This window comes from Crocodylus siamensis, chromosome 2 (genome assembly GCF_052110815.1).
Source record: "Crocodylus siamensis isolate JL-2025a chromosome 2, ASM5211081v1, whole genome shotgun sequence".
Taxonomy (NCBI): Eukaryota; Metazoa; Chordata; order Crocodylia; family Crocodylidae; genus Crocodylus; species Crocodylus siamensis.
This window is the reverse complement of record NC_143396.1, coordinates 90,936,336-90,953,470: the sequence shown is the minus strand read 5'-3', so window position 1 is coordinate 90,953,470 and position 17,135 is coordinate 90,936,336. Positions and strand designations below refer to the sequence as shown.

The window sequence follows — 17,135 nt, the reverse complement described above, 5'->3', positions numbered from 1 at the left end:
AGGAATGCATCATTATTTTTCTTGCCATCTCCAGCAGTGGTAAAAAAGATTGCAACATCTGACAGCTGTCTCTCGCTGTCAAGATTTCCTCCTTTGCCTTGCAAGCCTACGGCTGAAAAAACACCTGTCAGAATTTGCTATACAAAATAGGAGATTCTGAGGCAGCTGCTTTGTTAATAATAGGTAGATGGTTCATCTCAAGAAGGTGCAAAGATATGGTCAACAGAGAGAACAGCATAGGAGGGCTTTGCAAAACTGGGATTATTTGTTGTTCTGTTTGTTAGTTGCCCAGGGGTGGGCAAAATGCAGCCTGCGGGCTGTATGCAGCCTGTCAGGTCATTCTATCCAGCCCACGGGGCCCCTAAAAATTTTTGAAAATAAATATTTATCTGCCCCGGTTGCCTGTCATGCAGCCCTTGATGGCTTTCCAAAACTCAGTAAGTGGCCCTCCGCCCGAAATAATTGCCCACCCCTGTTATAGTGCCACTCACGATGTGCCAAATTAGAGCAGCCATTAAATCTAAGGACTGATAGAAAAATAGATGAAGGTTAGGAAAAAGGAAAGAAGAGGTTCTTAAACATGAACAGGTTTAATAGCGAGATTTCAGGGAGGTCATACCATCTGTTGAAGGCTGCATGGAAGAATACACAAAAGTTATATAAATAGGAATTCAGTTTCTACCCTTCAAGCAGATGGGTAGCACCCAGATCCCCTACACAGCAGCAATGCCTCACACTACCTGACCATGGAAGGAGGCTGTTCCAGAAGAGGTCTAAGCTACTTACATGATGGCTGCGTGACCACCTTCTATGGTCTGATCTGCATCTTCTCATTTCCCCTGTAGCATGGTTCATATTTCCTCAATAGTTCTCCTGGCTGTCATGAAGTGGCCAAAAAAAATAAAAATTGAAAACTAACAGAAAATTTTAAACTTAAATTTAAAAATTAAACTAAACTTAAATTTTAATTTTAAATTAAAAAATTCTGTTTTGGCAAAGATTCAGGCTTATGAGTGAAGGCATGGCTTATCCTTTTGTTACACATAGTTTGTCCAGTTTGGGGCTGCCTGATGTTTCATAGTAGCTTAGACCTCTTCTGGAACAGCCTCCTTCCATGGTCAAGTAGTGTGAGGCATTGCTGCTGTGTAGGGGATCTGGGTGCTACCCATCTGCTTGAAGGGTAGGAACTGAATTCCTATTTATATAACTTTTGTGTATTCTTCCATGAAGCCCCCCAGACGCCCCCTCAGCAGCCGCAGAGCCCCCTGCCGACCCCCAGCACAGCCGGAGGTAAGCAGGTTCATGGTGGGAAGGGGTTAAACTCCTCGCTCCCTGGGAGGAGGCCGGCTGTGTGGAGCCGGGCTGGGTCAAGCCCCCACCCAGGCCCCTACTTGGCCCAGCCCCCCAGGGAGCCACGCGACCAGAGCCGCGTGAACAGGCTGCGTAAACAGGTGCTCAAGTTAGCGCGGAGTTCGCGCGGGAGGGCACGAGACCCTGCCTGCGACCCCCCAGAGTAGTCAGCCCCAGCCGTAGCCAGCCTACCAGAGGCATGACGCGGACGGGCACGCGCCGCACCCCTCGGGTCCCCTCGGGCTCTGCAGCCCCCCCATCGTGCACCTCAGAGACGGCCACCCAGACGGAGCCCATGGCTCCGGGCTCCACGCAGACGGAGCCCCTGGCTCTTGGCTGCGGGAGCTGCCTGTCCCTTTTTCAGGCTCTGGGGCCCGGGAGCATGGCCACCTCCCCTTGCAGGGTCTGCTCCCTACTGGGGTCTCTGGCGCACCAGCTGGAGGAGCTCCGGGCCACAGTCCAGAGACTGCGTGCCATCAGGGACTGCGAGCAGGAGATAGACTCCTACTGCCAGGCCCTTCTTCCCCAGGAGCCACAGGGTAGAGCACCGTCTCCCTCCACGACTAAGGAGGACTCTGGGACTTCCCGCTCTGCCCAGTCAGGGGCATGGACCAAGGTGGTCAAGGGCCCTAGGGCCCGCCGCACCAAGGCCCCTCCCTCGCCGGAGCTTAGCAACAGGTTCGCACCTCTTGCAGCCCCTGCAGGCCTGCTCAGTTGCCGGCTCCCGCAGGCAACCCAGGCTCAACCGCAGCCACTGCCCCCGCTCTTCCCAAGTCAAAGCGAAAGGTGTTTGTTGTGGGAGACTCCATCCTGCGGGGCACTGAGGGGGCAATCTGCTGCCCCGACCCCTTAGCCCGGGAAGTCTGCTGCTTCCCGGGGGCCTGCATCCGAGACATTGCAGAGAGGATCCCAAAGCTCCTCCGGCCCACAGACCACTATCCCATGCTCCTTATTCACGTGGGCACCAATGACATGGCTTGGAGCACCCCCAGCCAGGTCATGAGGCGCTACAGGGATTTGGGAGCGGGGCTTAGGGGTCTGGGAGCTCAGGTGGTGTTTTCGTCCATCCTCCCAGTCTCGGGCTATGGGCTGAGGAGGGAGAGGAGAATCCACGCAGTGAACCAAAGACTGCGGCGCTGGTGTCATCGAGAAGACTTTAGCTTCCATGACCACAGCCCGCTCTTTGGCGAGAGAGGCAGCGAGCTGCTGGGAAGAGATGGCCTCCACCTCTCCCCCCTGGGGAGGAGGCTGACCTGCTCCACCGGGCTTTAAACTAAGCCCACTGGGGGATGGGGGGACTACTGCCACTGCTGGCCCGCGGAGCAACCCTTGCAAAGCCAGTGGACCAAGGCACTTAAGAGAGCCCACCCCTGCCCCAGCCCTGGCACAATCTGTGGGCAAGGCAAGAGCCCCCAAGGGGACATTTGCCTGCCTGTACACTAATGCCAGGAGCCCGGGCAACAAGCAGGACGAGCTCGTCCTCCTGCTCAGTGCAAAGAATTATGACGTCATTGGGATAACAGAGACCTGGTGGGACTCCACCCATGACTGGACCACGGGTATAGAGGGCTATACCCTGTACAGGAGGGATCATGTTGACAAAAGGGGCGGGGGGTGTAGCTCTCTATGTGAAGGAAAGCTACGTGTCCCTGCAAGCTGATGTTGGCGACCAGCATGGACAGCTAGAGACCCTCTGGGTAAAAATTCGTGGGGAATACGGCACAGGTGACACAACGGTGGGAGTCTACTACAGACCTCCCACTCAAAGTCCCGAGCTTGACCAGGAGTTCACCCGGGAACTGACTGAGGCCGCTTGCTCCAGGACCTTGGTTGTCATGGGTGACTTCAATTACCCGGACATCTCGTGGGAAGATCACTCAGCAAAATCCGAGCGGTTGCAAAGCTCTCTCTCGTGCGTGGATGACCTCTACCTGACTCAAGAAGTCTGGGCCAATGAGAGGCAAAGCGCTGCTCGACCTGGTACGGGGGACGACCTAATCGGCGACCTAGTGATCGATGGGAAGCTGGGTGACCACAAGCTGATCACCTTCACCATCTGCCGTAAAGCTGGCAAGTCAGTCAGCAACACAGAAGTCCTTGACTTCAGAAAAGCCGACTTTGACAAGCTCAAGAGGCTTGTCAGTCAGGCCCTTAGGGACCATGACCCCAGGGAGATGGGAGTTCAAGAAGAGTGGTTGCTTCTCAAGAAAGCAATCCTCAATGCACAAATTAAATCTATTCCAACACAGAGGAAAGGCAGCAAGAAGGCACAGCAGCCCCCCTGGCTCTCCAGGGACCTAGCGGACCTCCTGCGGCTAAAAAGGAAAGCCTACAAAGGATGGAGGACGGGATTCGCCTCCAAGGAGGATTATTCTGTGCTGGTCCGATCCTGCAGGGTGCAAACCAGGAAAGCCAAGGCTGCAACTGAACTCCAACTAGCTTCAAGCATCAAGGACAACAAAAAGTCCTTTTTCAGGTATGTGGGGAGCCAGAGGAAAAGCAAGGGCAATGTTGGACCCCTGCTGAACCAGATGGGACAACTGACAACTGACGCCCAGGAAAAAGCCAACCTATTAAATAGGTACTTTGCGTCAGTCTTTCATCAGTCCCATGGGACGCCCATGCCTGCTATGGGACAGGGAGATCCGGGTGATGGGGATCCCCTGCCCTCCATAAATGCTGACCTTGTCAAGGAACACCTTGAGAAGCTGGATACCTTCAAATCAGCTGGCCCTGACAATCTGCACCCCAGGGTACTCAAGGAGCTGGCGAGCATCATAGCCCAGCCCCTGGCACGGATCTTTGAAAACTCCTGGCACGCTGGTGTAGTGCCGAAGACTGGAAGAAGGCCAATGTGGTGCCGATCTTCAAGAAAGGGAGGAGAGTGGATCCGGCTAACTACAGGCCTGTTAGCCTGACTTCTATCCTGGGGAAGATCTTAGAAAAGTTTATTAAGGAGGCCATCCTTGAGGGACTGGCCCAGGCTAACATCCTAAGGGACAGCCAGCACGGGTTTGTTGCGGGTAGGTCTTGTTTGACCAATCTCATTTCCTTCTATGACCAGGTGACCTATCACCTGGACAAGGGAGAAGAGATTGATGTCATATATCTTGACTTCAAAAAAGCTTTTGATCTGGTATCCCATGATCACCTCTTGGCCAAACTGGCCAGTTGTGGCCTTGGCTCCACCACGATCGGCTGGCTGGGAAATTGGCTCCGTGGTCGGACCCAGAGGGTTGTAATTGATGGCAGTCACTCATCGTGGTGCCCTGTGACCAGTGGGGTCCCTCAAGGCTCTGTCCTTGGACCCATACTGTTCAACATCTTCATTAATGATGTGGACATTGGAGTCAGGAGTGGACTGGCCAAGTTCGCCGATGACACCAAACTTTGGGGCAAAGCATCCACGTCAGAAGACGGGCAGGTGATCCAGGCTGACCTGGACAAGCTCAGCAAATGGGCAGACGAGAACCTGATGGTGTTTAACATCAAAAAATGCAAGGTTCTCCACCTTGGGAGGAAAAACCTGCAGCATCCTTATAGGCTCGGCAGCGCTACGCTGGCTAGCACTACAGAAGAAAGAGATTTGGGGGTCATCATTGACCACAAGATGAACATGAGCCTGCAATGCGATGCTGCGGCTAATAAAGCAACCAAAACACTGGCTTGCATCCATAGATGCTTCTCGAGCAAATCCCGGGACGTCATTCTCCCCTTGTACTCGGCCTTGGTGAGGCCGCAGCTGGAGTACTGCGTCCAGTTTTGGGCTCCACAATTCAAAAAGGATGTGGAGAAGCTTGAGAGAGTCCAGAGGAGAGCCACGCGCATGATCAGAGGTCAGGAAAACAGATCTTACGATGATAGGCTGAGAGACATGGGACTCTTTAGCCTGGAAAAGTGTAGGCTCAGGGGTGATCTGATGGCCACCTATAAGTTTATCGGGGTGACCACCAGGATCTGTTCACCAGAGCGCCCCAAGGGATGACTAGGTCGAACGGTCATAAACTCCTGCAAGACCATTTCAGGCTGGACATAAGGAAGAATTTCTTTACTGTCCGAGCCCCCAAGGTCTGGAACAGTATGCTATCGGAGGTGGTTCAAGCACCTACACTGAACACCTTCAAGAGTAAATTGGATGCTTATCTTGCTGGGATCCTATGACCCCAGCTGACTTCCTGCCCTTTGGGCAGGGGGCTGGACTTGATGATCTCCCGAGGTTCCTTCCAGCCCTGATGTCTATGAATCTATGAATAGCTGGTAGGGTCGGAAGGGACCTGAGCAGATCATCAAGTCTGACCCCCTGCCATGGCAGGAAAGAGTACTGGGGTCAAATGACCTTAGCAATGTGCATGTCTAGCCTCCTTTTAAAGACCCCCAGGGCAGGAGCCAGCACCACTTCACTTGGAAGCTGGTTCCAGATCCTAGCTGCCCTGACCGTGAAGTAGCGCCTCCTGATATCTAGTCTGAATCTACCCTCTGCCAGCTTGTGACTGTTATTCCTAGTCACTCCTGGTAGTGCACAGGGGAACAGGGACTCCTCCAATGCCTGCTGGTCCCCTCTGACTAGTCTGTAACAGGCTACTAGATCCCCCCTCACCCTTCTCTTGTGGGGTCTGAACAGGTTTAGGTCCCATAGTCTCTCCTCGTAGGGCCTGTCCCGCTGCCCCCTGATCATGTGCGTGGCCCTCCTCTGGACCCTCTCCATGCTGTCCACATCCCTCCTGAAGTGCGGCGCCCAGAACTGGATGCAATACTCTAGCTGCGGCCTGACCAGCGCCACATAGAGGGGGAGGATCACCTCTCTGGACGTGCTAGAGATGCGTCTGTGGATGCATGACAAGGTACGGTTGACCTTCCTGACCATCCCCACACTGCCGGCCCATGTTCATCTTGGCATCAATGATGACTCCAAGATCCTTTTCTGCCTCTGCACTGACGAGAAGGTATGGTGCCGGTTCTTCCTCCCCAGGTGGCTTTGGAGAACCACAGAACATGTTTGGACACATCTGTAAAAAAAAACAAAACAAAAAAACCAACAAAGCATTGCTCCTTTTAGCTTGCCTGTAAATCTTGGTACATTACACTGCATAAACTCCCACTGCATGCAGCCAGCTATGCTGTGCTACTGCTATCCACAGAGCAGCAGAAATGAGGCAAGCATCAGCAGCAAGATGTGAAAACAAACCTACCATAAGCTGACATGATTTTATTACATGAACTGGATTTTAAGAGATGAATAACTCAGCTCCAGTTGATGCCAATGTGATCTGAAGTTGCCCAAGTCTTGTGTAAATCAGACCCCTTCTGTCTGGGTATCCTCTGTGCTTACAACAGCAGGTAGAGACTACACTTGCTAAAATGCATTTTGTATCAAGTGTTTCAAGGCACTTCTGATTAACTCTTCAACACTGATGACCACTGGACAACGTATTTCCTACCCCAGTATTGCCTACCCCCAGAGAAATTGGTATCCTTAAAACCAATGAAAGCTAGATAAAGACAATTTTGAAAGGGTCCAAATGTTTCCAGTCTGAAACAACTACAAGCATGTAGCCCTATACTACTTGATCCACTCTGGTTTGCTGCGGTTCCAGCAGAGAAGGTCGCAGTTCCCAAAATTCCAGCTCATCAGTCCAAAGTACAAGCGTCTCCACATGCATGTAATCTGGGTTAACTATTTGTATATTGGATCCTGCAGTAACCTTGATAGCACGTCATAGTGATTAGTGTCAAAATACTGTATATCAGGCATTGGCAGCATCTTACAGTGGTGGGCTGGAAAACCCCAGCTCAAGTCTGAGGTGGGCCAGCACTATGACCCATAGTGGGTCACTCCCTCTCTGATGATGACACAAGAAATATTTAATGACTGACCCACAGCACCCTTCTTGGGAGGACTGTATGGGGCACAACCAATCCTCAGAACCTGCCTTTGCAATCCAAAACCAGATGAACTGCCAGCTTTCCATTCCTTTGACCAGCATTCAGGATTTCTATTTACAGTTTCTAACCACTGTGACAAAGACTTCAGCATCTACTTACCAACACTTAACAACTTACAGGACACCACCAAAATCCCCCAACTTTTTACATAGCCAAATCCAGTGGCTCTACAGACTGAATCTAGCCTGCAGGCTGCCCACCCCTGTTATGTATCGTAATGATGATTCAGATGCGGTGAATGAAGAGGAGGGATTTGGTGGCTCCAACTGCTCTGGGAAAATGATTTCTTTTAAGCTTGAGTTATATTTAATGATGTCCATCTCTTACAAGAAGCCAGGATAGATTTGCACCTTGTAAACTAACTAAATCAGAGATTCATCCCTATGCTATGCTACGCATCTCTAATTTAGTAAGTCTACAAGGTGCAAATCTACCTTGCCTTCTGCCTGACTTCAGATTAACATGGCTAATTACCTCCCTCATCTCTTAAAGCACAGTTCAGCTGTAAACTCTTTAAAGCTCAATGTCATTATCCCCATTCACAGATAAGGGGACTGAGTCACAAAGAGGTGATGAGACTTGCCCAAGGTCATCCAGCAGGCCAGGGGCAGAGCTAAGCAGAGAACTCAGGTCTCCTGGGCCCAGTCTATTCAGTAAGCAATACTGGTTCCCCTGTAACAAATAAAAGCACTGCCAAGCACTTGGACAACAGATGAATCAAGTGTTTCAGAATGAGACCAAAACAGAACAGTAAGACTTAGCATTTGGTGAACGTTGTAAACTAATACACCACTGCCTGCACTATGCCCTCCTTATGTGCAGAAATTAGAAGCGTTTTCCTAGCAGACACTTCCTCACCTTCTCTCTATACATTGATACATAGGAAACTCTGTTGCTCTGATGCATAGGAACAGGATGCAGTAATTGGAGAAGGAAAGTGGAAGGAAAAGAGAAAAGGACAGGGTAGAGTTAGGGAGTCAGTGAAGGTAGTTGAAACTTGGCCTGTAAGAAGTGGAAAAGGGAAATGGCAGAAATCTGCAAGCTGGAATGCAGATTGCATTAAATGACTGCTATATGATGGCTTTCTTTTGAAGGGAGATTAATGTCAAAAAACACTAGGTCATTCATGAAAACAAAAGGTCTGCTTCTACCTGAGACATGGCTCTCTTTCTGTAGGGACTCAATTCAGCACTAACTGAAATATGAGATACTGAAATATAAACTATGAAATTCAAGGAACTGGAGCACCCTCTCATTTTTCTGGTCTTTCAGTAGTATAGAACATGTAAGTAGTGAGGCTAGAAAAGCTAACTCTCAATGCTATTTTATGCAGTTAGTTTGTTGTGAATTATTTCATACCGACTACAAGAGATTATCTCACGTTTTGGGGTCTCTCCAGTGGAAAGTATATTGTTTCCTTTACTTGATCTGTTGCTTGATGGTGTGAGACTGCTTTGATTTGCATGCAAAATGAGGGTAAGATGGTTGATCAGATACCTAAAAGCTATTCAAAAAAATACAGTCCAGCATTTACAGTTCAATCTTTGATCAATCATTGAAGTTGATGCCAAAACTTCCATTAACTAAATTAACTAATGAGGTTCACCTCAAAACTTCCAACTTCATTTCTAAATGGCTAATCAGATTCCAAATAATAAAAACTGCAGCACAAGTACAAGCCAGCTAGAAGCGGGAAAAAAAGGCACAACAGTATTTAAAAGTTGTTAAACATGCAATACCCATTTTTAATGTGTATTGCCCATTGGGAACTATTCAGAGCAAGGCCCTCCAACGTTTTGACCTCTAATATGTTCTATTCACAAGTCAATGGCCATAGAAGCTCAGCTAGTACTCCTAATAACTACAATAACAGAACCAGTTACTTCAACCAATAAGCATTAAGAAAACTTGGCATCAAAAGCCCTTATTGCTTTGTTAATGTGTGTATTATATATATATATCTGTAGATGCTGCAATAAAGGCAAGGGTACAACATCCCTCTCCCTTCAGTTGTTATTCCTCCACATTAAGCACAACAAGTTCTTTCAACTCTTTCTTTACACTTCTTTTTTTCTGCATATTGAATATTTCTCTCACACATCCTTGCATCTGTCTTAAATTCTCTCTCTGGTTTGCCTGTTTTGACAGAGACTGTCCCAAAAATGAATACACTACTAAAACTGAAGCCAAATCTGTATTGAGTAGATGGATATAATTACTCCTTTTGCTTTATCCATGTTTCTCCTACTACAATTTATATTATAAATCTTCACTTATTTGGCTAGGATAAAATGCTGATACATTCTACTGTCAACCCAAATGCATAGACTTAAATGATTAGTTACAAATTAACCTCAAAGTCCATACTTACTTCTCAATGCTGAATATATTTTGAATTTTCTAAGTAACTCAGGATTCAGACAGTTTGCCTGGAAGAAGAACAAGAAATGGAAGCCTTACAGTAAGAACGATGTTCAAGCCAAAATCTTGGTACATTATACAGCTGATTATCATTTTAAGATATTTTACTGTATTTTAGATAAGACAAAAAAGTACAGAAGGGAAAGTTGGAGTACATTGTCTACCAGATTCTCCTTTTCCTTGGAAAATCTGTAGAGTGGGTTTCATAAGGGGTCCATTTGCACGAGAATCTACTACAGATAGTATTGCCTTCTTCCCCATACCTAGCCCTATAATGAACGTTGAGATTTTCTTCCATGCATCAAAGGCCCAAGGCCAACATCCAACTTAAGAGACTGGAAGGAGGTCAGAACCAGATGCGTGGACGCTGTCTATCCAGACAATAGTAGACCCTTGGAGGTCCAGCTCCCATCCCACACTTGGCTCCCATTCCACACCAGGCAACATGGGCCCATACCAGATTTTCTGGCCAGGGATGCTTTCCAACTCATCCCAGGCAGAAATTAATAGAAAACCATACTACCAGCTGGTCCTGTATTTATTATTTTTTTCTGAGAAATATCTACATGGCCAGACAGGGGACAATGTATCCATTCTCCTAGGACATCCAGTGCCATCTCACCCCCCAGTGCAGACTGAGGACCATTCTAAGTGGCCTTGGGGTGGCTGCTTCTGCTGTGTTAATGCAGCACAAGCTGGGCTCCAGCAGTTATACAAAATACGAGAAATGATTAGACCAAATATGAGAAGAAAGAGTTTGAAGTCAGGCAGAAAGCAGGGTAGACTTATAGTTTACAAACTAACTACATCAGAGATACATAGCATAAGCTTTTCTGAATTCAAGCCCATTTCACCAGATGCAACATTAGGTGAAGCAACTGGAGAAAGGGAGCTGGAAGGTAATGAGAAAGGAATAGGGTGGGAGAAGGGAAGGCGGTTGAAACTTGGCCCTTAAAAAAGGGAAGAGAGCCAGGAAAAAGGATGCATCTGAAGTGAGCTCAGGCTTGTGCAAGCTTATGCTATACATCCCTAATTCAGTTAGTCTATAAGGGTACTTATACATGAGCGAATGCGTGCATACACAGTAAGCTTGGTAATTACCACGCTCCAGCAGACTCATGTATCAGTGTCCCTGCACTTTAAAATGGCAGCAGGGGGCACCTTAATTAAAGCTTTAGTTAAAGCACCCCTGCCACCATTTTTAAGTGGGGGGGGGGGATGCTAATACACAAGATGCTCCAGGCACTTTAATTAGAGCAGCTCTCAGAGCAGTTCTAATTACAGTGACTCCCTCCCCAGCACTCCTAGAGGACATGTATAAACCCTGTAAGATACAAATATACCTAGCCCTATACCAAATATGTCATTAAATATAAATTCTAATTAAGAAACTAACCTGTATCAACTTTTTTAATACATATATTAATTTTAAGTCTGTACGAGAACAAAATGCACAAACACACATATATGAATCATACAGAGAAAGCTATGGAAGCAATGCTGCCCCATAACAATGGAACTGTACAATTCCTATACTGAGATTATTAAAGCTGCACTATACAAAGACCCATGAATAGAGCTAGAGCCCTTTGTTAGGCCATTATCAATAACAGACTGGAACTTTCTGTACTATTTTGAGATGTGACCTTTTTAAATAGCATTGTAGTACAGCGAAAGCTTGAACCTCCTGAGCTGTAATCTCAGCTCTACCACTGTCTTGCTGTGGGGTACTTGGGAAGTCATTTTAACCTCTCAGTAGCTGTTTCTTCATCTGTAGAATGCCTACTTCACAGTGGCATGCAAAGATTATAGAGTTAAATATCTGAATCAACACTTTGAAAATGCAGGATGTTAAGACCAGTGTGAAATACTGTTACTGTTTGAGGATTGTGAACCTCCAGTACTCAGTGATGGCTAGAAAGAAGTCCAATAGAGCCACGGGATTCCCTCATCTTTGTCAGGTCAAAACTGATTACTGTTGTACTTAGGACGTTGCTACTGACCTAGTCAGTCAGTGACTATAGCAATAGTTTTTTCAAGGGAGAGAGAGACAAAACACAAGTTGTTGTTTTTTTGCCAGCTACATATAGGCATCTCCCATGGAAATAAGAAAGGACTAGACTTGTGATAATGGTACCATGGGCTTGTATAATAAAGGACCCTTGTGAAACAGCAAAGTAGACTGTGTGTGAAGGTTACTGGGATGAATGAAGCAAATACTAGATACCCAGTGAACTAATGTCTTCCAAGAGACGAGACATATCATGGCTAGAAGAAAACACGAAAAATGGCAAAAGCTTAAAGTAGTATCATTTTCTATACAAACTAAAATGTGTATAAGGGAACATTTAGTTAACAATAAATAAGGCAATTCTTAAACATTTAAACAATAAAATTACCATGGGTGAGATTACTTATGTTTGTGAGTACTTTGCTGAATTGGGGCCTAACGTGGAAAGAACCTGAAATAAATCTCTAAATGATAGAAACCTGCTTGAACAGACTAATATAACATGGGGATATTTCATATCCCCAATCAATGAAAATCTAGCAATTTGTTCATCTGAGAAGATGCAAGTGCTCTCATTTCTCTTTAGTTTCATTACAGAAGTGAAGGCTAGGCAGTTCAGAAACTCCAAACACTGTTTCTGAAGGCTTATTATCTAATAATTTCCTTTCCCAAAAACCTTCTAAAAATCAACATTATAACTTGGAATCTGTCTTGCTGAAAGGACCCGTGCCTCAATTTAGTGTTAATTAAACCCATTTAACACAAGCATATTGTGTTGGGATGTTTTTAGTCCCCATATCTAGGATTCCCAAACCACAAATCCTAACTTTGGACTAAATTGTGTTCTACAGTGAGAAAGATGCATCCTGAAAGTTATGGCTCCACACCTGTAATTACATGAGAAAGCTCCAAATTAATACTATTCTCCTGTCATGGTGATCACCAAATGTTATGTTGCTATTAATGAAAGGCTGTGGGTGCTATTTAAAAGTAATGTCACTTACACATGTATAGACAGACATACTAAAACATGCCATGGCTTAAGTTTAGTAGGAGGAATAAATTACAGCAATTACTGCAGTCTATATTCAAATTTAAAATTAAAGTACATCTTACAACAGATGGTCTCTATTGACCTTAATAAGTTGAGCCTAAAGCCAGTATTTGCTCATTTTCAGGGGTAAATTAAGATGGAACCCATTCATTTGGGCAAGAAAGGCCAAGAATGGACCCATGAAGTATGGAGCTGTAGATTTCTGGGGACATTACCCAGAGATTGATGGAGCTAATGTTACCTGGCAAAGCAGGACTTTCCACAGCTAAAGGGGAAGACTCTAGCATGCATGCTTGTTCTGGGCAGAGCCTCAATTAGCAGACTTGGGCCCCATACAAATGTTCAGCTCTAGCAAGGTAAACTCCCACCACTAGAAATGATTCCAGGAGAGAAAGCATAGTACAGACATTAGGCAGGAACTACCTCTCTCCTCCACTCCTTGACCCTTCCTGAAATTCGGGTGATCCCTAGTCTGAAGAAAGTATGGGCTGCTCCAGTCCTCCCATTGGCAAGGAGATCGGAGCACCTGAGCGCATCCCCCTGCTTGCCTCACTCCAGACCTCCCGGTAGAAACTGGACGCGGCCTTCTTCCTAGGTCCAATTTAAGTTTCAATCCTTCACTGCTTGTACCCATTAATCAATGGGGCATTCTGGAACTGCTTCCCTTCTTCCTGACAGTTCCTTGATGAAATGGTTCATCGTCCTCTGGCTTGGTGAGAACTGGCAACTGGCATGTAGGCTATTTTACCAGACCTCTAGAAGGTATCATCAGAGTGGCAGATACACACTGAACAGCATCTGACTGCGCGGAACAGCTGTCATTTCCAATGCTGGTTAGCTGCGGCTGCTAGGCTGAACACTGCTCCACAGCACCATCTAGGAGCTAACTGTAAATACTGAAGCCCAGCCCAGAACACTGCTATGGTGTCCCCTTGTATACATCTTCTGTCTGGACAAAACTTTTCAAGCAGCTTTTTCCCTCTTCCCTAAAAAGGTAAGTTTCTCTGTGCTTCTAAATCCCACTCTGCCTGTAACAAGAATTTAGAAACACTGCCAAACTGGCTAGGGAACAGTCTTCAGAGCAACAACAGGCATTAGGATTTACCTTTGGCACATGCAGGACTTTATCACAGTTTATCCATGGCAGACAGACAGACAATGAAGATGGGTTATCACAAACACTCTGGAAAACATAAAGAGAGAGTATTGAAGGCTTTTAGACTGTGGAATTGAAAGAGATCATTTTACTTATGTAAAGTATTTATAAAAAAGTTGGATTTTACCTTCTGATTGCTTAGTTATATTTATGATAAGTTACACAGTTATTTATAATAAAATGTCTTTCCTATTTAGGATCTTGCACTACATCATCAACACCACCACATATCGCCTCACTCTGTGTCCTCTCTCTGACAGCACACAATACAAACTGAAAAGGAAGAAACCTTTGGGAAGCGAGTACTGAAAAAGTCTGGCCCTTCCTCTACCCTGTCACATAGATACTTCCTTCTAAACTAAACTACTTGGTCATTAAAGGGTAAATATTCAAAATAATACATGGGAGATGCCCATACTAGATTCATTAATTTATATAAGTCTCCGGAGTAGGTTTTCAAAATAAAAGAAGTGCAGGCTGTGGCCCAAGCAAAACTATTGCCATTATTTTAGCATCCCTGGGAAAGCCCTTTTAATTTTGTATGAAATCTCCTACTCAAAAAGCAACGCTGTAGTAAGACTACAGACTCTGAGGGACCCTATTCAGAAAAGCATCTGCTCACATGCATAAAATTGGGTATGTGCCTAACGTGCTTTTCTGGAAATTCAGAAGCCTATTGTGTAGGCTCTCCAAAATAGCTGTTTCAATGCAGCACAATATTGCTATATTATAGCTGAGCCTCTTTTGCACAGAGGTAACCCGTCATGGCAAAGTGCAATTTTTTGTTATATATAATACTAGTAAAGGCACACAAGGGACCAGTTGTGGCTTGGGGAGTGTATGACAGTTTGAAGTCATTCTCTCATACCAGCCCTGCCCTATTCACATGTATTAGCTCTCTAGAGACAGAATTAAACGCCCTCTGCTCAACATGTAGCATACATAGAAGGGTTGAGAAATGTTAGTATAGATATAAAATATTTATAAATCTCCTATCTGCTGGTGCCAACTGGCAAAGATTATCAGTAATCTCAGGGCAAAGGTAGAAACAACTGGATGTTGGAGTGTTGGAATAAAGATACACATTTTTCACATGCAAGAATAATGATCTGGGCTGATTAACAGCCAAAAGAAAAACATGAGTGTCAAATTTTCAAAGGCATTTAAATGACTTTTGAAAACAGGATGTTGGGCTAGCTGGAAGTATTCTTTGTTTCTAAGATGACACCTAGCCCTTTCCAATGGCTTTCAAGTTAGATTCCAGTTCAGTATCTGCTATTGTACATCTTAACAGGGGTGTAGAACGGGAGACAAACAACTACATACTGTAAACTTCTCTAGATAGGAATAAGCCTAACTCCAACAGATGAGGTCTGTTTATCCTGGTAGCATAGGGGAGTCTACAACATACGCCCTTGGATACCATCTTCTTTCTGCAGACAGCAGAATAAGTTGCTGCAGAATTGGTTTCTCTTTTAGTTTCCTGCAAATGAAAGTTCAGACTTAGAATTTATTGACCTTAGATCTGTGAGGTCATCTTGCCATAGCATCCCATTGGAGGGGGAAGGGGAACATCATCACAAAGCTGTACTGCAAAAATGGAAGTGCTTACGATGCTTATTCTACAGTAGTAGACATGGAAAACTAATCTGATTTTCATCACAAGTGAACTGCAATCAGTTACTCAAACTTAAGACCTGTGAGGAACTCAGCCTCTTTTTTCTCCCATGAAGTGGTTTTATTTTGAATCTACATCTAGTTACAGAAGGACAAAATGCACATGGTGAAACCTTCCCTCTTGATAAGGAAGCCTATCACTGACTAAATAGACTTGGAGACTGGAATCATCTTTCATCATTTCACCTTTTGATGTGGCCCATCCAGTGCAGAACAGAAGGACTTTCAAAAACACCAGGGAATACCTGAGTTTCAAAGGGCTGTCAATCAAATATCTATCAGCAGCACTATATTCATGAACATGTGCCCCCGGAGGCTGGGGGCATGGCGACTGTCCGCAGGCGGCGGTGTCAGTGGGAAGCTCCTGCAGGCAGCCATGGTGGTGTTGGGGGCAAGGCAGGGTGGTGGACCACCTGCAGGTGCCGCCGGCAGTGTCAGTGGCACTTCTTTCAAGGAGGTGCACTGCCAATCTCAGGAGTTGCATGTGCACTCACATGCACCCCCTACATATCACCAATGACTATATTCCCATTTAAAAAAAACAAAACAAAAAAACAAACAGGTAGAGATTATTTTCTACTCTACATTTCCCTTTTGCCTCCTAGCATGCAAGTGTCAAGTCTCTTTTGGTCTCTTTGTCTCCATGTATTCTTAAGCAAGATCATGTCATGGGTGTAATAAAAAAAACATGACAGTGTTTGTTTCCACTCTAAAATGGCATTTCCAGCTGCTTATAACTTTAACTCTTGTTCTAAAACTATAAGCCGTTTTTTAAACGGAAGATAATTCCAAGTTTTAGGGAGTAGGAATGCGATTATAAATAAAAACCTGCAATATTTTTGGAATATCTCTTGAACAACAGGTTGAGAGAGACCTGTGAGTGCTTTTGTGAAAACTGGGTGTGAATGCCCAGACCTATAGAACTTGGATCTACATTCATTTATAAATAATAAAAGTTGTATCAGCATGTACCTCAGCATTAGCAGAGTCCACCTGCTTTCCTATGATATGTATTTCCTATGACATACACACAGAAGAGAAGGCAGGACTATTACCTGGACAAGATGTCTGTATTTTATAATAAGGGTACCTTACTTCCAATTAGCTTCTTGACATATTATCTTTAATTATACTTAAAAAAAACAACAACTTAGGAATTACTCATTATATCTTGTTTCAGGTTAACAGCTAGGTGATCCAATTGCAATAAAGGCACCACTACACTAAAGTGTACATGAAAAGAGCACACAGTTTGGATGCATATATAAAGTGTATGGCAGTGTGGAAGAAAAGATAAACTGTCTGCTGAAACACTTTGAGAAATGGAATGAGACATGTAACACTGCATCACATAACAAAGATGGGGATGCAAATACCCAACTTCCATTTTGCCTATTCCTGACTGGTGAGAGTTTGCTTTGCAATTTTTTTTCTATATATCTAATTTTTTTTATTATCCAGTTGTATGTTCAAGTGCATGTAGTCCATACATCCAAGGAAGCACTAATATAGAAGCTTTAAGT

At 45.2% G+C, this 17,135-nt stretch overlaps 1 protein-coding gene across 4 annotated transcripts in view; it reads right to left on the bottom strand.

Moving 5' to 3' along the window:
* Positions 1-17,135, bottom strand: part of MMAA (metabolism of cobalamin associated A) — a 42,771-nt gene that overhangs the window by 11,977 nt on the left and 13,659 nt on the right. For 2 of the 4 annotated variants that reach the window (XR_016440764.1, XR_016440767.1), the window contains exons 8-9: positions 15,262-15,418; positions 13,903-13,962 (exon numbers count right to left, since the gene is read on the bottom strand). The gene's annotated coding sequence lies outside the window, so the exon portion shown is untranslated. Of the gene's footprint in view, positions 1-9,664; positions 9,723-13,884; positions 13,963-15,261; positions 15,419-17,135 lie in introns of those variants that run through there. The other 2 variants (XR_016440765.1, XR_016440766.1) reach the window with 2 other exon arrangements.